The sequence below is a fragment of the Ovis aries genome, chromosome 1 (assembly GCF_016772045.2).
Source record: "Ovis aries strain OAR_USU_Benz2616 breed Rambouillet chromosome 1, ARS-UI_Ramb_v3.0, whole genome shotgun sequence".
NCBI lineage: Eukaryota > Metazoa > Chordata > Mammalia > Artiodactyla > Bovidae > Ovis > Ovis aries.
In genome coordinates, this window is record NC_056054.1 from 250,078,667 (window position 1) to 250,099,230 (window position 20,564).

The following is a 20,564-nucleotide window of genomic DNA, read 5'->3' on the forward strand; positions in this document are numbered from 1 at the left end:
CTTTTCCAGTCCTGTGGCCACTGCTGAGTTTTCCAAATTTGCTGGCATATTGAGTGCAGCACTTACACAGCATCGTTTTTCAGGATTTGAAATAGCTCAACTGGAATTCCATCACCTCCACTAGCTTTGTTCGTAGGGATGCTTCCTAAGGCCCACTTGACTTCACACTCCAGGATGTCTGGCTCTAGGTGAGTGATCACACCATCGTGATTATCTGGGTCATGAAGATCTTTTTTTGTACAGTTCTTCTGTGTAGTTTTGCCACCTCTTCTTCAGCAGAGATCTCTTCAAGAAAATTAGAGATACCAAGGGAACATTTCATGCAAAGATGGGCTCAATAAAGGACAGAAATGGTAGGGACCTAACAGAAGCAGAAGATATGAAGAAGAGGCAAGAATACTGGAGTGGGTTGCCATTCCCTTTTCCAGGGATCTTCCTGACCCAGGGATTGAACCTGGGTCTTCTGCATTGCAGGCAGATTCTTTACCACCTGTGCCACCAGGGAAGCCAGTGTTGCTAGATATAAGATCAATATATAAAAATCAGTTGCATTTCTATATACACACAGCAAAGAATCATGTTAAAAATTTTAAATAATACCATTTACAATAGCATAGAAAAAATAAATAGAGATAAATCCAGCAAAAGTGTACAAGACCTACATGCTAAAAGCAACAAAACATTGTTGAGATAAAGACAACCTTACTAAAATAGAGAGACATGCCTTGTTCTTGTGGGTTGGAAAACTCAACAGTGTTAAAATTTCAATTCTCTCCAAATTTACCTATAGATTCAACTCAACCCCAGTAAGCTTTTCTTGGTAAAAAATGATAAGCCAATTGTAAAATTAATATGGAAATGCACCAAAGTAATTTTTTAAAAGAAGGACAAAGTTGGGAGATTAAATTACTGGATTTTAAGACTAAAGTCACAGTACTTGTTACAGCGGGGTATTGGTGTGAAAATAGATCGATGTAACAGAATAGAGAACACCAAATTTTTCTCTCCGCTGACATAGACAATTGATTTTTTGACAAAGTTGCAAAGGACAATGCAAGAGAGAAAGAATAATCTTTTCAAAAAATTGTTCAGTCACTAAGTTATGTCCGATTCTCTGTAACCACATAGACTGCAGCATGCCAGGCTTCCCTGTCCTCCACTATCTCCCTGAGTTTGCTCAAACTCATGTCCATTAAGTCAGTGATGCCATCCAACCATCTCATCCTCTGTCACCCCCTTCTTTTGTCCTCAGTCTTTCCCAGCATCAGGGTCTTTTCCAATAAGTCGGCTCTTTTCATCAGCTGGCCAGAGTATTGGAGCTCAGCTTCAGCATCAGTCCTTCCAATAAATATTCAGGGTTAATTTCCCTTCAGGACTGACTGGTTTGATCTCCTTGCTATCCAAGGGACTCTCAAGAGTCTTCTCCAGCACCACAGTTCAAAAGCATCATTGTTCAGCACTCAGCCTTCTTTATGATCCCACTCTTATATCTATACATGACTACTGGAAAAAGCATAGCTTTGGCTATAGAGACCTTTCTTGGCAAAACGCTGTGTAAGCTTGTGATAGCTTTTCTTCCAAGGAGCAAACACTTTTTAATTTCGTGGCTGCAGTCACCGTCCACAGTGATTTTGCAGCCAAGGAAGTCTGCCACTGTTTCCACTTTTTCCCCATCTATTTGCCATGAAGTGATAGGACCAGATGCCATGATCTTTATTTTTTTAAAGTTGGGTTTTAAGCCAGGTTTTTCACTCTCCTCTTTCACCTTCACCAATAGGTGTGGAACTACTGAATATTCTTCCATCACACTTGCCTGAGAGAAAACACTCAACCCAAAGCCTGTACATATACAAAAGCTAACTCAAAATGTATCATAAACTTTAATGTAAAAACCTAAAACTAGAAGAAAACATAGAAAATCTTTGTGACCTTATGTTCAATAAAAAAATGTTTAAATAAGACCTTACCAGAAGCATGACCCAAAACAGGGAAGTGGGTGGGAGACAAATTAGACTGGCTTGAACCCTATTATTTAAGGTGTTAATAGGTAGAGGGGCCTCACGTAGGACCTCAAGCATCTTTTTGCCTTTATTGTCAATCATTCCTCCATAGAAGGTACCCAGTCATTATTGAAAATCCAGAATGGATTCTGCTGGCTGTGTCTTTGCGTGTTACCCAGCAGGTTGACATCTTTCAACATTATTCAGATACCTGCTGTGTCTTCTTCATGCCAGGCACTGTTGCTGGAAATAGAATTGATTAAATTGCATCTCCTGCCCAAACTGGATACACAGCATAAGTGATGAGAAATACATGATTGTGGCACTAGGTGCAGAGGAGAGATGTCTCCCACCTGGGGGTTGGAGAAAGCTTTTTGAAAGAGGTGACACCAAAGGCTTAAAGAACATAAGAGACTTAGGCAAGCGCTGTTTAGCGGGCGCTGTCTGCAGAGAAAGCCGCACAGGTGAAATGTGGGGGTGGAAGAGAGTCTTGTTCCAGCACACGGGAGGGAGAGGAGGCTGGTAAGGTAGGGAGCACCAGGTCTTGGTGTGTGGTATGAATTTCTTTTCTGCACAGCTTGGCTTCAGTTTCCCTGACCCACAGCCCCAGTTGCTGGCTGCAGCCTCCCAGAGCCAGCAGAACTGTGCACCAAGTCTTCACCCAACCCTTTGTCTCTCCTGGGACAAATATTTAAACAGAGCCTTTTCTCTCAATCAGAATCAGCTCACAATTAAGGCTGGATGAAAATCTGGCCTCACAGCTGACTTTCTTTTTTCATGAAGAAAATGAAATCTCCCTTCTGTTGGTGCATTTTCACTGAAACAACTCACAATTTAAATTTGATATTGTGTGCATATAAATTGAACTAAACAAGCTAAAGCAATTTATGTAGTACCTTTAAGTAGAAACTAATAGTGTCTTCCTAGTTTGCTGCAGTAGCTCTAATTACTTTGTTGTTTTGAGCTCTTTCCCCTTTGCCAAGCACCCTTTCTTAATACCATAACTGTCCTGCCTTTTTTTTTTCTTCCAAAGCAACAACAAAACCTTAAAAACTGACAGAAACACTATATCAAAAACTTTTTAACTGTCTTTAGTCCTATGATAATACTCCCCTTTATAGTGAAAAAAATTATATGTTGGATGAAAACTAGACCTGAAGGTTTTCATTGTTAATACCCTGACAAAGTCATACATGCTCAAAGGAAGAAATGAGGAACCAGATATTTTTTTTAATATTCCTTTACTTGAAAGAATGTTCAAGAATATGATAAGGGCTGGTAGGAATGTGTGATTTCTGTGTTTTATAGTGTTGTCTTCTAGTCATGGTGCTTTCTTGCCTTGTACTAGGTGCTGCATGGGGACCTCTCAAAGAAGATTCTCAAACCTTTGATGGATGAATTTGTGTGGTAGCTGTGGGTGGTTTATAAAAAGTTCATTTGGGAGTTTTATTCTTGTTTTGCTGATTTTTTGACAGAAATAATTCAGCCCTACATATGACTAGTCAATAGCATCAGACATACCTAAAGCTTTCATTGAATATATTAAGAATTTGAGTCCCCATTTCTCTTAAGATGCTGGATGTATTCCCAGTTGTAAGAAGTTGTTTTCCCAACATGTAGTCACAGACTTACTAATGCAGGTTGAATTAAATTTAAATCTTGTTTTCTGTTACTTAGTTTGTTATATCTAGTCAACACGATCTGGCCATTGGCCTATATGTGAGTAATAGCCCACTTGTATTTCTTTTTAAAAATCATATTTTCTGTCTGGTTCATTAATACTTATTCACTCAATGACTATTTAGTACCTGTTCATTTTACATGTTTAACAAACACATATCATCCTTACTATTTGTCAGGTAATATTCTGAATGCATTACATTTAAACAAACTATCACTGAATCTTCTTAACAGCCCTATGAGGTGAGTGCTATCACTCTCCCTGTTTAACAGATGGGGAAACTGAGGCTCCGAGAATTTGAGTGACTTGCCTGACATCACACACAGGGTAGAGCCAGTCTTCCCCAGAGTCTATACTTGTAGCCACCACATCATGTTGTCTCCATTTACTCAACAAGCTTCTTGAGCACATATCTTGCTGGGAACTGTGCAAGAGCAGAGATAACAAGAGTGGACCCTGTGCCCCTGGGGGAGTGTGTTGGTCAGTTTAGGCTGTTATAAGCAAGAATGCCATGACTGGGTGGCTTGTAAACAAGAGAAATTTACTTCTGACAGTCTGGAGGCTGGAAATCTGAGATCAAGGTGCTAGCATGATTGGATCCTGCTGAGAGCCCTCTTCAAAATTGCAGACTCCAACTTCTCATCATGTCCTCATATGGAAGAGAGCAGAGAGAGAAAGCAAGCTCTTTCAGGACTCTTATAGGGGCATGAATCCCAGTCATGAGGGCCCCTCCCTCATGACCCTGACTAATCCCAGGCACCTCACAAAGGCCTCATCTCCTAATACCATCACATCAGAGAGTAGGGTCCCAAATATGAATTAGGGAGGGGACCAGAGGTATTCAGTCTGTAACAGGAAGGCAGGTGTTAATCAGATCCCACAGAGGTGAAAATGCCTTTGAGCCAAATTCCTAATGCTATCAGTGTGAACAGGGAGGCAGCTAGACACAGACAGCAAGTCCAGGGAAAGTGTTTCTGAAAATCAAAGGACTGAGCTAGAGAAGAATTAGTGAGGCACATTTTAGGTTGAAAGTGAGTTGGCCGGGGTTAGGGGATACAGGAAAAGAGCATTCTTTGACCAAGAAAGCCCATGTATAAATGCCCCATGGGGAAGAGGACATGGCTGCCCACTGAGGGATGAACAGATGCAATAACTGAGAAGCAAGAACAGCGGGGAGTGCTGTAGGAGGTTAGGAAACTATGAGAGCCTTGCAGGCCATTGTTAAGCAGTCTTCTTTTCATCCTAAGAGCTGTGAGAAAATCTGCCTTTCCCTCCCTCCTCTTTCTGTCTGCCACCCCCCCCACACACACACACACACAATATACTAACACTGTAGAGTTAGGGAAGGGAGGGGAGCCAGTTAAGGGGCCATCGGAGCAATACTTTGGATGAGAGGGTGACATGGCAATGAAAAGAAGTTGGCAGATGAGGAAGATCATTAGAGACTGAGGCTGACCTCTTAATGGATTGGGTCTGGGGGATAGAGAAAGAGCCACCACAGCAGAAAGAGTCTGGAGGTAGAGCAGACTTGGGGGGGAACAAGTTCAGCTTTATATCTGTTGACTTTGAGAGACTTGTGAAACATCTGAGAGAAGGCAGTGGCTAGAACTCAGAGAAGACAGGCCTGGAGATGGACGTTTGCAAGTTCCCTGTATGTTATAAATGAAGATACCCATTGGGGTAAGTGAGATCACAGAGAGAGCCATAGGAGGCGTAAGCTCCAGGGAGCCACAACATTTAGCAGCCCCACAAAGGAGGGCATAGGAACCAGAGGTCAAATTGCCAACATCCACTGGATCATTGAAAAGCAAGAGAATTCCAGGAAAAAAAAAAATCTACTTCTGCTTTATTGACTATGCCAAAGCCCTTGACTGTGTGGATCACAACAAACTGGAAAATTCTTAAAGCTATGGGAATACCACAGCACCTTACCTGCCTCCTGAGAAATCTGTATGCAGGTCAAGAAGCAACAGTTAGAACTGGACATGGAACAACAGACTGGTTCCAAATCAGGGAAGGAGTACATCAAGGCTACATGTTGTCACCCTGCTTATTTAACTTATATGCAGAGTACATCACGCAAAATGCCAGGCTGGATGAAGCACAAGCTGGAATCAAGATTGCCGGGAAAAATATCAATAACCTCAGATATGCAGATGACACCACCTTTATGGCAGAAAGCAAAGATGAACAGCCTCTTGATGAAAGTGAAAAAGTTGGCTTAAAGCTAAACATTCAGAAAACGAAGATCATGGCATCTGGTCCCATCACTTCATGGCAAATAGATGGGGAAACAATGGAAACAGTGACAGACTTTGTTTTCTTGGGCTCCAAAATCACTGCAGCTGGTAACTGCAGCCATGAAATGGAAACATGCTTGCTCCTTGGAAGAAAAGCTATGATCAACCTAGACAGCATATTAAAAAATAAAGACATTACTTTGCCAACCAAGGTCCATCTAGTCAAAGCTATGATTTTTCCAATAGTCAAGTATGGATGTGCAAGTTGGACTATAAAGAAAGCTGAGTGCCGAAGAATTGATGCTTTTGAACTGTGGTGTTGAAGAAAACTCTTTGAGAGTCCCTTGGACTGCGGGGAGATCCAACCAGTCCATCCTAAAAGAAATCAGTCCTGAATATTCATTGGAAGGACTGATATTGAAGCTGAAACTCCAATACTTTGGCCACCTGATGCCAAGAACTGACTCACTGGAAAAGACCCTGATGCTGGGAAAGATTGAAGGCAGGAGGAGAAGGGGACAACAAAGGATGAGATGGTTGGATGGCATCACTGACTCTATGGATATAAGTTTGAGTAGACTCCAGGAGGTGGTGATGGACAGGGAGGCCTGGCGTGCTGCAGTCCATGGGGTCACAAAGAGTCAGACACAACTAAGTGACTGAATTGAGCTGAAATGAACAAAGGAGGGTGAGCTTGTGCAGAAGGGTGAGGAGGCCACCAAGTGGGAAGGAACCAGAGCAGTTTTGTCACAGGAAAGATGGGGCATCCCATGTCAGTGCTACTAAGGGGTCAAGTTAAACAAAGCTGAAAAATCATGTATATTGGGTTAGCAGCATGGAGCCAGTTCTTTGTGAAATGCTTTTATTGGAGTGGCAGCATTGACCACCAGAATGGAGGGAATGAGAGAGAGGAAAAGGAGGCAGTGGTGGAGAAGGTCCTTCCAGGAAATGGCAGAGGTCCAGGTGAAGTGGGGTTTGAATGTACAAGAGCAAGAAGGGATTATTTGTAGGGGAGACAGCAAACCCTGGGAAAGCACTCATGCCCTGTCCAAAGGTGGGGAGAGCCATACCTTCTGATTTCTCAAGAAAAGCTGCAAATATGAACTTTATGTTTAAAAGATGGTCGGTTGCCACATTGCTTGGGATCACAAAATCAACTGTAAACAAATATTCAACTCTAATAAGTAGATTTCTTTTTCCCTGAGTCATGGGCTAACAATCTGAAACTCTTTTCTAGGTATCCTGGTGGTGGTTTAGCCACTAAGTTGTATCCGACTCTTGCAACCCCATGGGCTGTAGCCTGCCAGGCTCCTCTGTCCATGGGATTCTCCGGGCAAGAATACTGGAGTGGGTTGTCATTTCTTTCTCCAGGGAATCTTCCCGACTCAGGGATTGAACCCAGGTCTCCTGCGTTGCAGGCAGATTCTTTACCAACTGAGTTGTGAGGGAAGCCCAATCCTGGGTATCCTAGGATTAAGCAATAATTAAATATCTTATGGATAATGAAAGTCAGGCTTCTCATTCTTGAACAATGGAGTTACAGATAAAACAGAGGGAACTTAGAAATACCCTCCTGGTGTGGTATTGCAATTGAAGGTATTAATGTGAACTCGTGGATAGATAGGTAAACTAGATTAGAGAGATAAACAGATATGTCTTGTCAGTATGCATACAGACACACATACATAGACATCTGTACAGGAGGAGGAGGTCATTCATTAGTCGTGTCCGACTCTTTGTGACCCCATGGACTGTGGCCTATCAGGCTCCTCCGTCCATGGGATTTTCCAGGCAAGAGTGCTGGAGTGGATTGCCATTTCCTTCTCCAGGGGATCTTCCCAACCCAGGAATCGAACCCAGGTCTCCCGCATTGCAGGCAGATGCTTTACCGTCTAGCTTATTCCTATCTGCTGAGAGGGTCTAGAAATAATTATACTCCAGTAGCAATAGTACCATCTAACATTTCTAATCTTGGTTTCTAAATACTATTCTGTATGAAAAGCTCTCCTTGGTAAAATGGTCAGTTCTGGGCTGGGGCAAGGAAGATGTTGAACTTGGAACATCTTGTGGTGCCAGAAAATATGAAAGTACTTCAATAATGGGGACATGTCTAAATGTCCATGGCACACAGGAGCCAGCTTGAAGGGATTCCCACTGATAAAATACAGGATAATTTGAGCATAAAAATAAACATTATAACTTATTGAATAAAGTAACAGTTCCTGAATATAAATTGATATAAAACAGTTTACTAGTTAATTACATGAATAAACGGATAAATGAGGAAACTATCTCCTAATCTCTAAAGTTATTTATCAAAAGGCCTAAATGAGATGACACACATGTTGGGTCTAACCCACATGACAAACCCAATACATTTGGTCTCTCCACTTGCATCGGAGCAGGCCCCACCCAGTGCAGGCTCAGAGCAGTTCCCTGTGGTCACCAGACAGGTTAACATAATATTCTCACATCTTTGCGTGAAAGTGAGAAAACTGCAATACAGCTTCTCCTGTTTTCTTTAGCCCCTTCTTGGTATTTTATGATGTTATTGCTAAACGATCCTGCCCCGCGTGTTTGTAGCATCCCAGATTAAATTGCATCATAAAGATAACAACCCGGTTGAAAGCCTTGTCTGACTTTTTTCCCTTTGGACAACCTTGAGGAGGGGAACGGTATTTTATGGCTCGCAAGATTTCCTTTCAGGAACTTGCATTTTAAATCAGAGCATATTTATTTCAGTATCATTTACAACAGCATTTTTCTGTGTTAAATAAAAATGTCTGGTCAGTGTCCAATGTGCTACCCCTGTGGCTTTAATGTTGGTCCTCTACTACACAATGAATAGAGAGAGAATTAAATGCACCATGATACACTGGTACATTGCAATCTGAGATAAAGAGGGAAATTAAGCTATAATAATTCTATTTAAGGCAGCGGCAACCCCAGATCTGGGTCTTCTGGGCTTTTGGAGATATTATCAGAGAGTGAGTAAATATTATATAAGCTCAGCATGTTATCTTAATCTTGGGCTCACATGGACATTTATTAATCAGATAGAGTGAGTTTAATATATATTCATGGGCAGTCCTCCAGCCTGGTCTGAAAAACTCTTCATTTTCACATTTCTAATTTAAGAGATTTTTCTGGAGAAGATAGATTTAAGAATGTTGAATTACTCCAGCAATTGTTTGGAACCAGGATAATTTGTTCCTTGTCTTGTGAGGCTTTAAGGGTTTCACATTCTTTTGAGAGGAGATGCTTTTCTGATTTAATAACAAATCAGCATTTTCCTTTTCCCTTCTGTGTCTACCTTGGGACATAGAAGGAAACAGATCCTGAAAGAGTCTCTAAGTGGGCAGTTTCCACAGCAGGTACTCTCGCACCAGACTCGGTTGTGCCAGGATAGGGAGTGAACATAGCCTTACCTGTGAGTGTGCTTCATATCGAGGACCTCAGACACTGCCTGATTCCCCGCATTCTGGTTTCCATCTGCCTCACTGCAGTTCATGTGGACATGCTGTGAAAAATGGGAGCCATTGCTCATATCCTCATAAGCCATGAAATGCCTCCCACTTTCCCCCTTATTCCCCACACTCTTCTCCTTTCCCCAAACAGGTAGAAAAGTAAAACAAATCAATATTTTTTGTTTAATTTTTTGCTGCTTGATTCTTCAAAAGGAGTTGAAATTGCAAACCACAAAGCCAACAAAAAACTAGTGTCCAGAATATATAAAGAATCTCACCCCAATACCCTGTTGGTGGGAATGTAAATTGGTGCAGTCACTATTTAAAAAAAGTATGGAGGTTCCTCAGAAGACTAAAAATAGAGTTATCATGTGACCCAGCTATTCCACTTCTGGGTATTTCTCCAAAGAACATGAAAACACTGATTTTAAAAGATACATGCTCATTGCAGCATTATTTACAATAGTCAAGATATGGGTATAACCTAAGTGCTCATCTATAGGTAAATGGATATAAAAGAGATAGTATGTATACATGTTGGAATATTACTGAGCTGTAAAAAAGAAAATCTTGTCACCTGCAACAACATGGATAAACTTAGAGGGTATCATGCTAAATGAAATAAGTCAGACAGAGAAAGACAAATACCATATGATTTTACTTATGTGTGCAATCTATAAAAACAAAACAAAGGAACAGACAAAAACAAATTCATAGATACAGAGAGCAGATTAGTGGTTACTGGGGGGAAGGGGTTTGAAGGGGCTGCTAAATGGGGAAGGGGGCCAATTGTATGATGGATGGTAACTAGACTTATTGTGGTGATCATTTTGTAGTGTATATAAATACCGAATTATTATGTTGTACACTTGAGACTAATATAATGTTATATACCAATTTCAACTCACTTTTAAAAAAAAGAATTCTAAAAATTTAATAAAAACACAAACAACCTAATAAGGAAATGGGCCAAAGACACAAAGGCATGTTTCACTGAAGAGGATATACGGATGGCAAATAAACACATGAAAAGGTGTTTGGCAACATTAGTCATTAGGGAAATGTAACTTCTTTATAAACATAAAAGGGTATTATCATACACCTATCAAAATAGCTAAAATAAAAAAAGAGTGACGACACTAAATGCTTGAAAGAATGCAGAGAACAAGACCATTCGTAAATGCTGTTGGGAACGTAAAATGGCTCAACCGCTCTGGAAACAGTTTGGCAGTTTCCTGTGAAACTAAAGTGCAGCTACCACATACCCCAGCAATTGCACTCATGGGCATTTATCCCAGGGAAATGAAAACTTACGTTTGCACAAAACCTGTACTCAAACGTTCGTTACAGCTTCATGTATTAAAAACTGGAGACGCTCCAAGTATCTTTCAAGGGGCAGACACTTAAACTGGGATGCATCCAGATCATAGAACAGACTTAGTATAAGAAGAAACAAACTCTATTTGCACAACGACTTTGATGATGTTATATCACAATTTTACCCCACTTTAAAAAAAGGAATTCTCAAAATTCAATAAAAACACGAACAGTCCAATAAGGAAATAGGCAAAAGGTCACAAAATTATGCATACGACAACGGTGTGTCACATATTAGATGATATAAATGAATATGACGTCCCGGGTGGCTCAGTGGTAAAGAATCCACCTGCCAGTTCAGGAGACGTGGGTTCAGTCCCTGGGTCAGGAAGATCTGCTAGAGAAGGGAATGGCAACCTCCAGTATTCTTGCCTGGAGAATCCCATGAACAGAGGAACCTGGTGGCTACAGTTCATGGGATTGCAAAGAGTTGGTCACGACTTAGTGGCTGAGCACAAGACCATGATAAATGAATATAGCAGGGAAGTGTTTAACTAGAGATGAAACATAATATCCAAAAGGCAGCCTTCATTGGTTTGCTGCTTCAACACAGACTTTCATACCAGTCTAAAAGGGATCAAAATTAGTAGCTGCAAAGGCTATTCTTGCATGTGATTTTAGCTTAAAAGACTTAAGAAAATGTCTGAAATACCAATTTTGTTTTTGTCAGCTGTAGCATCATGGATATTCAGAACAAGAAAAATTGTATAATACAGGAGAGTCCAGGTATATATCTTGTGTGGCTTGCTTCTGTTGCAAGATTGTACAAGGTTATGTGCAAAAACTAAGTCTGTCCCAAATTCCATACTAGCGTAGTTTCAGGCTTCTGCTAGGTCAACTCCAGGCAGTATTATTGAGTGGAAAAAGCCAATCCTAAAAGGTTGCATATTAAATGATCCCATTTATATGATATCCTTGAAATGGCAAAATTATATAAATGAGAATGGACTCGTGATTACCAGGGGTTAGCGTGAGGGCTTGGGGGCAGCGGGAGGGAGGTGGGAATGGTGATAAAAGCACAACGCAGAGTTCCTGAGGGTGAGGGAGCTATGATGTAGTTTGCTGTTGACGGTGGACACACAAAACCTACAGACGAGAGGAAATGAGCAGCTGAGTGAGTGTGGAGCTGGTGAAATCTGAATGGGGTCAGTGCATTCTGTCAGTCCCAACGTCCTGGGTGTGATAGGAAGTGTCATACTGGAAGATGTCATCACTGGGGAAACGGTGAAGGGCACATGGGACTGTTCCACATTATTTCTTACAACTACTTATAAATCTACAATTATCTCAAAAAGCATAATTTAAAAAAACAACAAAGATTGAAGCAACATAGTTTGTGGATGAAAGGATGAAGTGAGGAAGTGACAGCGTCCTTCAATAGACCTCTTCCATGCCCAGGGTTTCCAAACAGAATAATGTCATCCTCAAAACAGTCCTGTAGAGTGTTTAGATTCCCATTTTACAGCTATAAGGAAGCTTGAAATCTGGAGAGGTGACACATTTTACATGTGACCTGCCCAATAAGTAAAAGACAAAGCCCCAGACTCTTAGAATGCATAGCCAGTGCTCTTGTCGTCTGTCCACAGGGGTCCCCATCTCCTGACAAACCATGCTGTCTCTTATCTGCTGCTGCCACTGCCACACCAGCCACAGGTCAAACTTCCAACTCCCTGAAGAGACGGCTCCAGGGTTAATGCGCCAGGACCTGCAGCCATCTCTGTCTTCTAAATGGGAAGTGAAGATCATTGAGAATCGGGCACCAGCATTTGGCAGCTTTTTTAAGCAGATCGTAAAGAGAACTCATGCAAGAGCATTCAGAAAATCCAGGCCAACATCAGATAAAACAGACACCAAAGTACCACTCCCAGCAGCACAAAGGGCATTAATTAAAACGCATTGAAAAGATGTGTCTGTATAAATACTCCTAAAAATGAGGTTGTTGGGAAAGAGTTTGACCTTGGGGAGATTGATGAGTTACTGATAATTACAGGGGAAATAAATCTTGAGAGGACAAAATCATTTAAGAATGGATTTTATAAGCTAATGATGTTGGTTCCTTCTAGTGGCTAAATGGGACCAGAGTGGAAAGAATACGGGGTGGGAATAGAGTAGAAAATAGGATGAGGGAAGAGACCACCTTCTCTGAGTGTATGCGTCTGTTTTCAGTCTGATTCTTAGAACCATGAAACCTCATACTCCAAAAACAATATGTGATGAAGGTCAACCAGGATGTGAGGGGAACCTAAAAGTGTAAAACAGGCAGTAACAAATGAGCCTCTCTCTATTATAAACAAATTTGTTGTTTAGTCGCTAATTTGTGTTGGACTCTTTTGTGACCCTATGGGCTGTAGCCTGCTAGGCTCCTGTGTCATGTTGGCGTTTCCTTCTCCACTAAATGAATACATAGCCTCAATGAAGCCAATGGGAAAGGAAAGAACCAACCTCAATAACTTGGAAAACATCATTGTGACTAGACATTGCAATGCTAAGGACAAAAAAAAAAAAAGTATACATAAATATTGTTATCTAGTTAGAAAATGTGTTTTCCACAAGAGTATAGGTAAACAGTTTTGAAACTGTAAATACTAAGGGGCTTCCCAGGTGGCGCTAGTGATAAAGAACCCCCCTGCCAATTCAGAGGAGTAAGAATTGTGGGTTCGATCCTTGGGTCGGGAAGATCCCCTGGAGGAGGACAACCCACTCCAATATTCTTGCCTAGAGAAGCCCATGGACAGAGGAGCCTGGCAGGCTACAGTTCATGGGGTCACAAAGATTCAGACACGACTGAAGCAACTTAGCGCACATGCACACACAAATACTAGGATCAAGCAAATGAGTAAATTATTGTGGGGACAGAGCCACGTATCTCAGTATTAAAGAAAGGAATTGCAAATAAAGAAAGGAGAGGAAGGCTAGAATGAACTCTGTGGTGTTGGATTAGAATGGGAGGATTCAGTATAATCTCATGGCTTTTAATATATCCAGATGGATGGTGATCGAAATAAATATGGTGAGGTGTGTGTACATATGTGTGTGTGTGATTTCTAGTGTCGTCTGAGAGGTTCCTGGAAACCACAAGTCTCCAGTAGCAATGAGCACAGCTAGCCTTCTAGGTTTCTATGTGTCATTCTCCAGTTTAAAAAAATCAGAGCTTCTTGGAAAAATGATTCCAGAGTTGAGACAGAGAAAGTACAAAACAAGCCTGAATATCTTGTGGTGCCAGAAAGCAAGGGAACACTTAACAAATGATGGGAGTGTGTCAGTTCAGTTCAGTTCAGTCGCTCAGTTGTGTCTGACTATTTGTGACCCCATGAACTGCAGCACGTCAGGCCTCCCTGTCCATCACCAACTCCCAGAGTTTACCCAAACCCATGTCCATTGAGTCGGTGATGCCATCCAACCATCTCATCCTCTATCGTCCCCTTCTCCTCCTGCCCTCAATTTTTCCCAGCATCAGGGTCTTTTCAAATGAGTCACCTCTTCGCATCAGGTGGCCAAAGTATTAGAGTTTCAGCTTCAGCATCAGTCCTTCCTATGAACATCCAGGACTGATCTCCTTTAGGATGGACTGGTTGGATCTCCTTGCAGTCCAAGGGACTCTCAAGAGTCTTCTCCAACACCACAGTTCAAAAGCATCAATTCTTTGGCGCTCAGCTTTCTTTATAGTCCAACTCTCACATCCATACATGACCACTGGGAAAACCATAGGCCTTGACTAGACGGACCTTTGTTGGCAAAGTAATGTCTCTGCTTTTGAATATGCTATCTAGGTTGGTCATAACTTTTCTTCCAAGGAGTAAGCGTCTTTTAATTTCATGGCTGCAGTCACCATCTGCAGTGATTTTGGAGCCCCCCAAAATAAAGTCTGACACTGTTTCCACTGTTTCCCCATCTATTTCCCATGAAGTGATGGGACCAGATGCCATGATCTTCGTTTCTTGAATGTTGAGCTTTAAGCCAACTTTTTCACTCTCCTCTTTCACTTTCATCAAGAGGCTCTTTAGTTCTTCTTCACTTTCTGCCATAAGGGTGGTGTCATCTGCATATCTAAGGTTATTGATATTTCTCCCGGCAATCTTGATTCCAGCTTGTGCTTCTTCCAGCCCAGCATTTCTCATGATGTACTCTGCATAGAAGTTAAATAAGCAGGGTGACAGTATACAGCCTTGACTTACTCCTTTTCCTATTTGGAACCAGTCTGTTGTTTCATGTCCAGTTCTAACTGTTGCTTCCTGACCTGCATATAGATTTCTCAAGAAGCAGGTAAGGTGGTGTGGTATTCCCATCTCTTTCAGAATTTTCCACAGTTTATTGTGATCAACACAGTCAAGGGCTTAGGCATAGTCAATAAAGCAGAAATAGATGTTTTTCTGGAACTCTCTTGCTTTTTTGATGATTCAGAAAATGTTGGCAATTTGATCTCTGGTTCCTCTGCCTTTTCTAAAACCAGCTTGAACATCTGGAAGTTCACGGTTCATGTATTGCTAAAGCCTAGCTTGGGAGTGTGTCAGAAAAAAAAAAGCCAATTTAAAGCAGATTCCATTGGACAAATCTGGGATAATCTATGGAACAAAATAAATAATGATAGTGGATTCCATCCCATAGAATAAAAGTATTCATGAGTCCATATTGATAGAAATAAGTGATCAAATGAGTACATAAGTGCAGGAAAGGCAATATTTCTTCCTTCCAGTTGAATTGTAATTAATAAAGAATGTTGGAAATAGAAAATCACTATTTAGCCAACATCATAGTAATGAGTAATACACACCAAAATACTCAATGAATGCTAGAATTAGTGGGCAAGAGTATGATATTTGCATAGTCTTAAAGCATTTTCCCACAAGATCTTTATTAATTACAGATATATAGGAGAAAGTAAGAACTTTACAATGCAGAAATCTGGCGGACACCACCTCAACCAAGTATTAAAGGTAATATTAGCACCAGAATCAAAACAGATCAACATCATGTACCCCAGATATTATGCACTGAGAAGGGTACAGCGTCATCTCTGAGACATTCTTACCTAAGATTCCGTGAAAGGGGAGAGTGAATAAGCTGGTTTAAAACTCAGTGTTCAAAAAACAAATATCATGGCATCTGGTCTCATCACTTCATGGCAAATAGATGGGGAAAAGTGAAAACAGTGTTCAGTTCAGTTCAGTTCAGTCGCTCAGTTGTGTCCAGCTCTTTGTGACCCCATGAACCACAGCACCCCAGGCCTCCCTGTCCATCACCAACCCCCGGAGTTCACCCAGACTCATGTCCATCGAGTCCGTGATGCCATCCAGCCATCTCATCCTCTGTTGTCCCTTTCTCCTCCTGCCCCCAATCCCTCCCAGCATCAGAATCTCTTCCAATGAGCCAACTCTTCACACGAGGTAGCCAAAGTATTGGAGTTTCAGCTTTAGCATCAGTCCTTCCAGTGGCAGATTTTATTTTCTTGGGCTCCAAAATCACTTCATACAGTGACTACAGCCATGAAATTAAAAGACACTTGCTCCTTGGAACAAAAGTATGACAAACTTAGTAGTCGTGTCGTGTATGGATGCGAGAGTTGGACCCTAAAAAAGGCAGAGCACCGAAGAATTGACACTTTTGAACTGCGGTGTTGGAGAAAACTCTGGAGAGTCTCTTGGACAGTAAGGAGATCAAACTAGTCAATCCTAAAGGAAATCAGTCCTGAATATTCATTGGAAGGACTGATGCTGAAGCTGAAGCCCCAATACTTTGGCCACCTGATTGGAAGAGCTGACTCCCTGGAAAAGACCCTGAAGCTGGGAAAGATTGAGGGCAGGAAGAGAAGGAAGCAACAGAGGATGAGATGGTTGGGTGGCATCACTGACTCACTGGATAGCTTGAGCAAGCTCTGGGAGATAGTGAAGAGACGGGAATCCTGGTGTGCTGCAGTGCATGGGGTCACAAAAAGGCAGACATGACTTAGCGACTAAACAACGAACAACAAGGTGCATAAACTCAGTCTTCTCATAAGAAAATAGCAGACGATCCCAAATTGAGGGATGTTCTACAAAAAACCTGTTCACATCTTTTCATGAAAGACTGAGGAAGTGTCCCTAATTAGAGGAGACCAAGGAGACAGGACAGTCACACACAACATGAAATCCTGAATCAGACCCTACATTAGAAAAATGCAACTGTGGCACAATAGAGGGGAAGTATAAACATGGCCTGTAGATTAGTGAATAGAGTTAATATTAACTTCCTGGTTTAGATCCCTGTACCATGCTTATATAAGATGTTAACATTGGCAGAATTTGAGTGAAGAATGTCTGGGAAGTCTTTGTACTATCTTTGTTATGTCTAAAACTATTTTGAAATAAAAAGCTAAAAGATGTAAAATTACTAAGGAAGCCAGTAATTATATTGAAAGCATTATCCAGATAACTAAACAAATGTCATATAGGAAAAAGAATTTTATTACTTGAAACCAAAATAATTGTAATAATATCACATTTGATTGGCTCCTGTTGGTTTTTGTAGACTGTTGGTGGCCCTTTCAATGTGTTGGGAGTGGTAGAAGTCGTGGTGTTGATCAGAAGTGCTAGTCATTATATGAGGTTGGTGGCAGTGAGTGTTGGTGATGAGCAAGTCGACTATGATTCCCTTAGTTGAGATCAGTGCTTGAATTTGAACATCAAGTGAGAGGTTTGTGTTTGAGGGGGCTGCTCATGTGATCTCATATACACTCCCAGTTGTGATACACTTTCCTAGGACTGGGTCTTAAGGGCAGTACATCTAAGCATAATTCCCCTGAAATAGTTTGCCAGTGGGTTAAACTGAGTGTTTGACTACTAGTGGCCTTCTCAGTGCTCATCCAATAGAACATTCCATGAAAGCTAAATGAGCTTGGCAAACCCTAAGATTTCCATCCCCTTCTTGGAGTTACTCTGCACATCCACATGTTAGGGTTTCTCAGAGGATCTGTAATCTGCAGTAAAAACCTGTTTCACTTTGTCTTCCCCTAGGGTTTCCTAAGCCTATTGGATCACTGAACCCTTTTTCTTTGGGGCAGCTGGTGCCTATTAACCATTACACGGAAGAGCTACAGAAACACTAATCTAAATAGCACTGGAAATAGAAATTAAAAACTTTTTAAGAAAAATGTTTCCCCACAGAGACTAGTTTTTTAGTGCTTGCTGAGAATGGTTAGCTTTAGGTTAGTTTTGCAGCTCTAAATTATGGCTTATTATTGCAAGTGAATAGGATCATCTATCATTTACATAAATCGGAACTGACTGATGCATATATTAGACATGTAAATTAAGGCTATCATTAGAAACCAACCTCAAAATGAAATTGCATTAAACTATATAAAACATTTACAACCTAAGAAATACATATCCTTAAAAAAAAAAGCTAAACATTTTTAAAATTGAGATACAATTAACTTTATCCTTTTTTTCCATTCTCATAAAATTGGTCATTTGGTCATAATAGCAAAGTGGTCCTTGTTTACCTTAGAGTTCAGTTACTTTAGAGCTAGGTTAATCAGAGCACCATGAATAACTGAAAGGAAGTGGTCCCCCTACAGTCACTGCTGACCCATGCTTCTCCACTGATGCTTAAGACTCACCTGAGATGCTTGGGATAAATGAAAGTTCATAAAGAGTTTGTAAATCTCACAACCAGAGAGCACTTCCAGGTGCAACATGGCGTACGCATTTTTAATATTGACATCAATGCAGACCTCACTTTGAGAAGTACCCAAAAAGCACTGGTGGCAAAATGTTGTCACCCCCTCATTCCTCCCAAGGTCGATCTTGGGAAGAATTCCAGTTTCAGTTTCCTTGCCCCTACTGCAGTTTCAGGAGCAGGCCCAGTGGTGGGGGTGGGCTAGTGGGCTGCTCAGATCTCTTCCCAATGCAAGATCTGTTAACCCCGAGGGCAGAGTCCACAGCCTCACCAGATGTGCTTAAAGAATAGCAAGATGGCCCCCTGATTCCTACAGTGATCTCTTCCCACTCACTGAGCAGCCATTAGTCTTAACACGAATAATGCAAAAAGGCAGCTAAGCAATTTAAATTTTATCCATAAAATTAAGCCCTAGGTTTCACCACAGCGTTTAACTCCATGACCTATTCTATTGAATCCCTTAGCAGATCTTGGACAGTTTCCTTGAGTGTAAATTACCATGAAGGTAAATTGAAAACGTATCAAGAAATGGGCAAGGATATTAGTACAGAATCAAGGAGTCATCAAGCTTCAGTTGTTCTGAAGATTTTTTTAAGTCTCTTTTCAGTACAGTTAGAATGGAAAGAATTGATTTGATTAACAAGACTTTACCTTTCATAGGTCACCATCTGCCTTCAGCAATGGTACGTGACTTGGTTTAGATGCCCCCGTCCAGAAAATCTGCTCTGCCTGTTCAGAGCCTCTTCAGGGCTCCCTGTGTACATCTCCTCCACATTGACCATCCCATGGTGACTCTTCATCTACCAGGACTAAACCTCCATGAGGGCAGGGCTCCCACCGTATTTATTTTAGAATTCACAGTGCTGGTGCATATTATCCGGCTTAAAGTGCCTGCCAAGCCAGCCCCTCATGCCTTACTAAGAGAAATGGTGCTTGTAGTGAAAATAGGAGAGAAGGAGAGGGGAATTCAGATTCAACTGATATTTCTAGCATGTTCTCCATCCATGTGTTTGCCCTGAACTGGTCTCTGTCTACTGCATGAGCTCATTTGGTTCAGGAGGAGAGAATGGGGGAACTGAGAGGTTAAGTAAGTTGACCCAGGTCAGAAGCTCAGGTGTGTCTCTGCCTGCTCACCATCAAGTTCCTGCCACCACAAAGCCTATGTTGAGAGGACAGTTGAAGGGACTGATTGCCCAAGACCAGTTACTCCTTAATGGGAAATGGGGCTTCTTTGTATAGATTCCACATGCAGAGGCTGCCTGGGGCAAGGCTGCCCGGGGCAGTGTTTGGGCAGCTTTCCCACGACCCACTTCAGTGGGCTACACACAGAGCCAGAACTGCCCAGTTGCAGCCTGCCCCCCACTGCCTTGCTTCCTGTATGACATTCCAGCCAGATCTAAGGCCTTCAACAAGAAGCCACAAGACCCTGGCATTTGAGATTCTGCTGAGTTCTTTTTATAATACTCTCCTCTAAAAGGATAGTCATTCCATTCAGCAGGCAGAGATGCAGCTGCCAGGAGTTAAATAATGGGAAACAGAGACACGCAAAAAAAGAGTTTCTGATACCCTGCAAGCACACAGGACCCCACAGAGCCAGCCACCCCACCCGAGGCTTTGTCGATGCTCAGACAGAAGGCGCTGTCAGTGGACCAGCGCCAAGTGTCTGAGGCTTGGGGAGATGATTGCAGAGAATGGGTTAGAAGAGAGAGGAAACCAAAACGTCCTTTCTACCCAGGACCAGAGGAAGTTTAAACTCTATGAAATATTAACACTTTGTTGTTTACTCTGTCAAGTTGTTTTTTTTTTTTTTTTTAAGAAATTGCACACCCAAACTGGGACATTTGGCAGGGAAAGAAAGAGAAACCTCACGCTGACCAGCTCAAGCACTGAAAGGCTTGAGACCAGAGGGGGCTTTGTCGTGTGCAGGAAGAGTTTGTTGGTTGACAGAAAGACTCTTTCCCAGAAAGAAGTGAGGGAAGTAGAGGGCAGACAGAAGAAGAGGAGCATACACCAAGGCCTCCAGAGGCAGGATGGTCATTTTTCCGGTAACGGCCACCAGGGTCCCAGCCAGCCGGGTATGCTGCCAGAGGGCCTTCACTCTCCATGGGGTCCTGGGAATGCTGAACTGGTCGTCCCCCTGCTG

General features: G+C 41.8%; 1 protein-coding gene and 1 long non-coding RNA gene across 3 annotated transcripts in view; one reads left to right on the forward strand and one right to left on the reverse strand.

Annotated features, from left to right (window-relative positions):
• Positions 1-20,564, forward strand: part of NMNAT3 (nicotinamide nucleotide adenylyltransferase 3) — a 123,498-nt gene that overhangs the window by 66,132 nt on the left and 36,802 nt on the right. The window lies entirely within an intron of this gene.
• The window catches only part of LOC121817255 (uncharacterized), a 98,730-nt gene that overhangs the window by 12,843 nt on the left and 65,323 nt on the right, over positions 1-20,564 (reverse strand). The window contains exon 6 of the long non-coding RNA XR_006057085.2: positions 1-20,564. This exon is cut by the window's right edge and continues 23,005 nt beyond it. This is a non-coding gene — a long non-coding RNA (uncharacterized LOC121817255).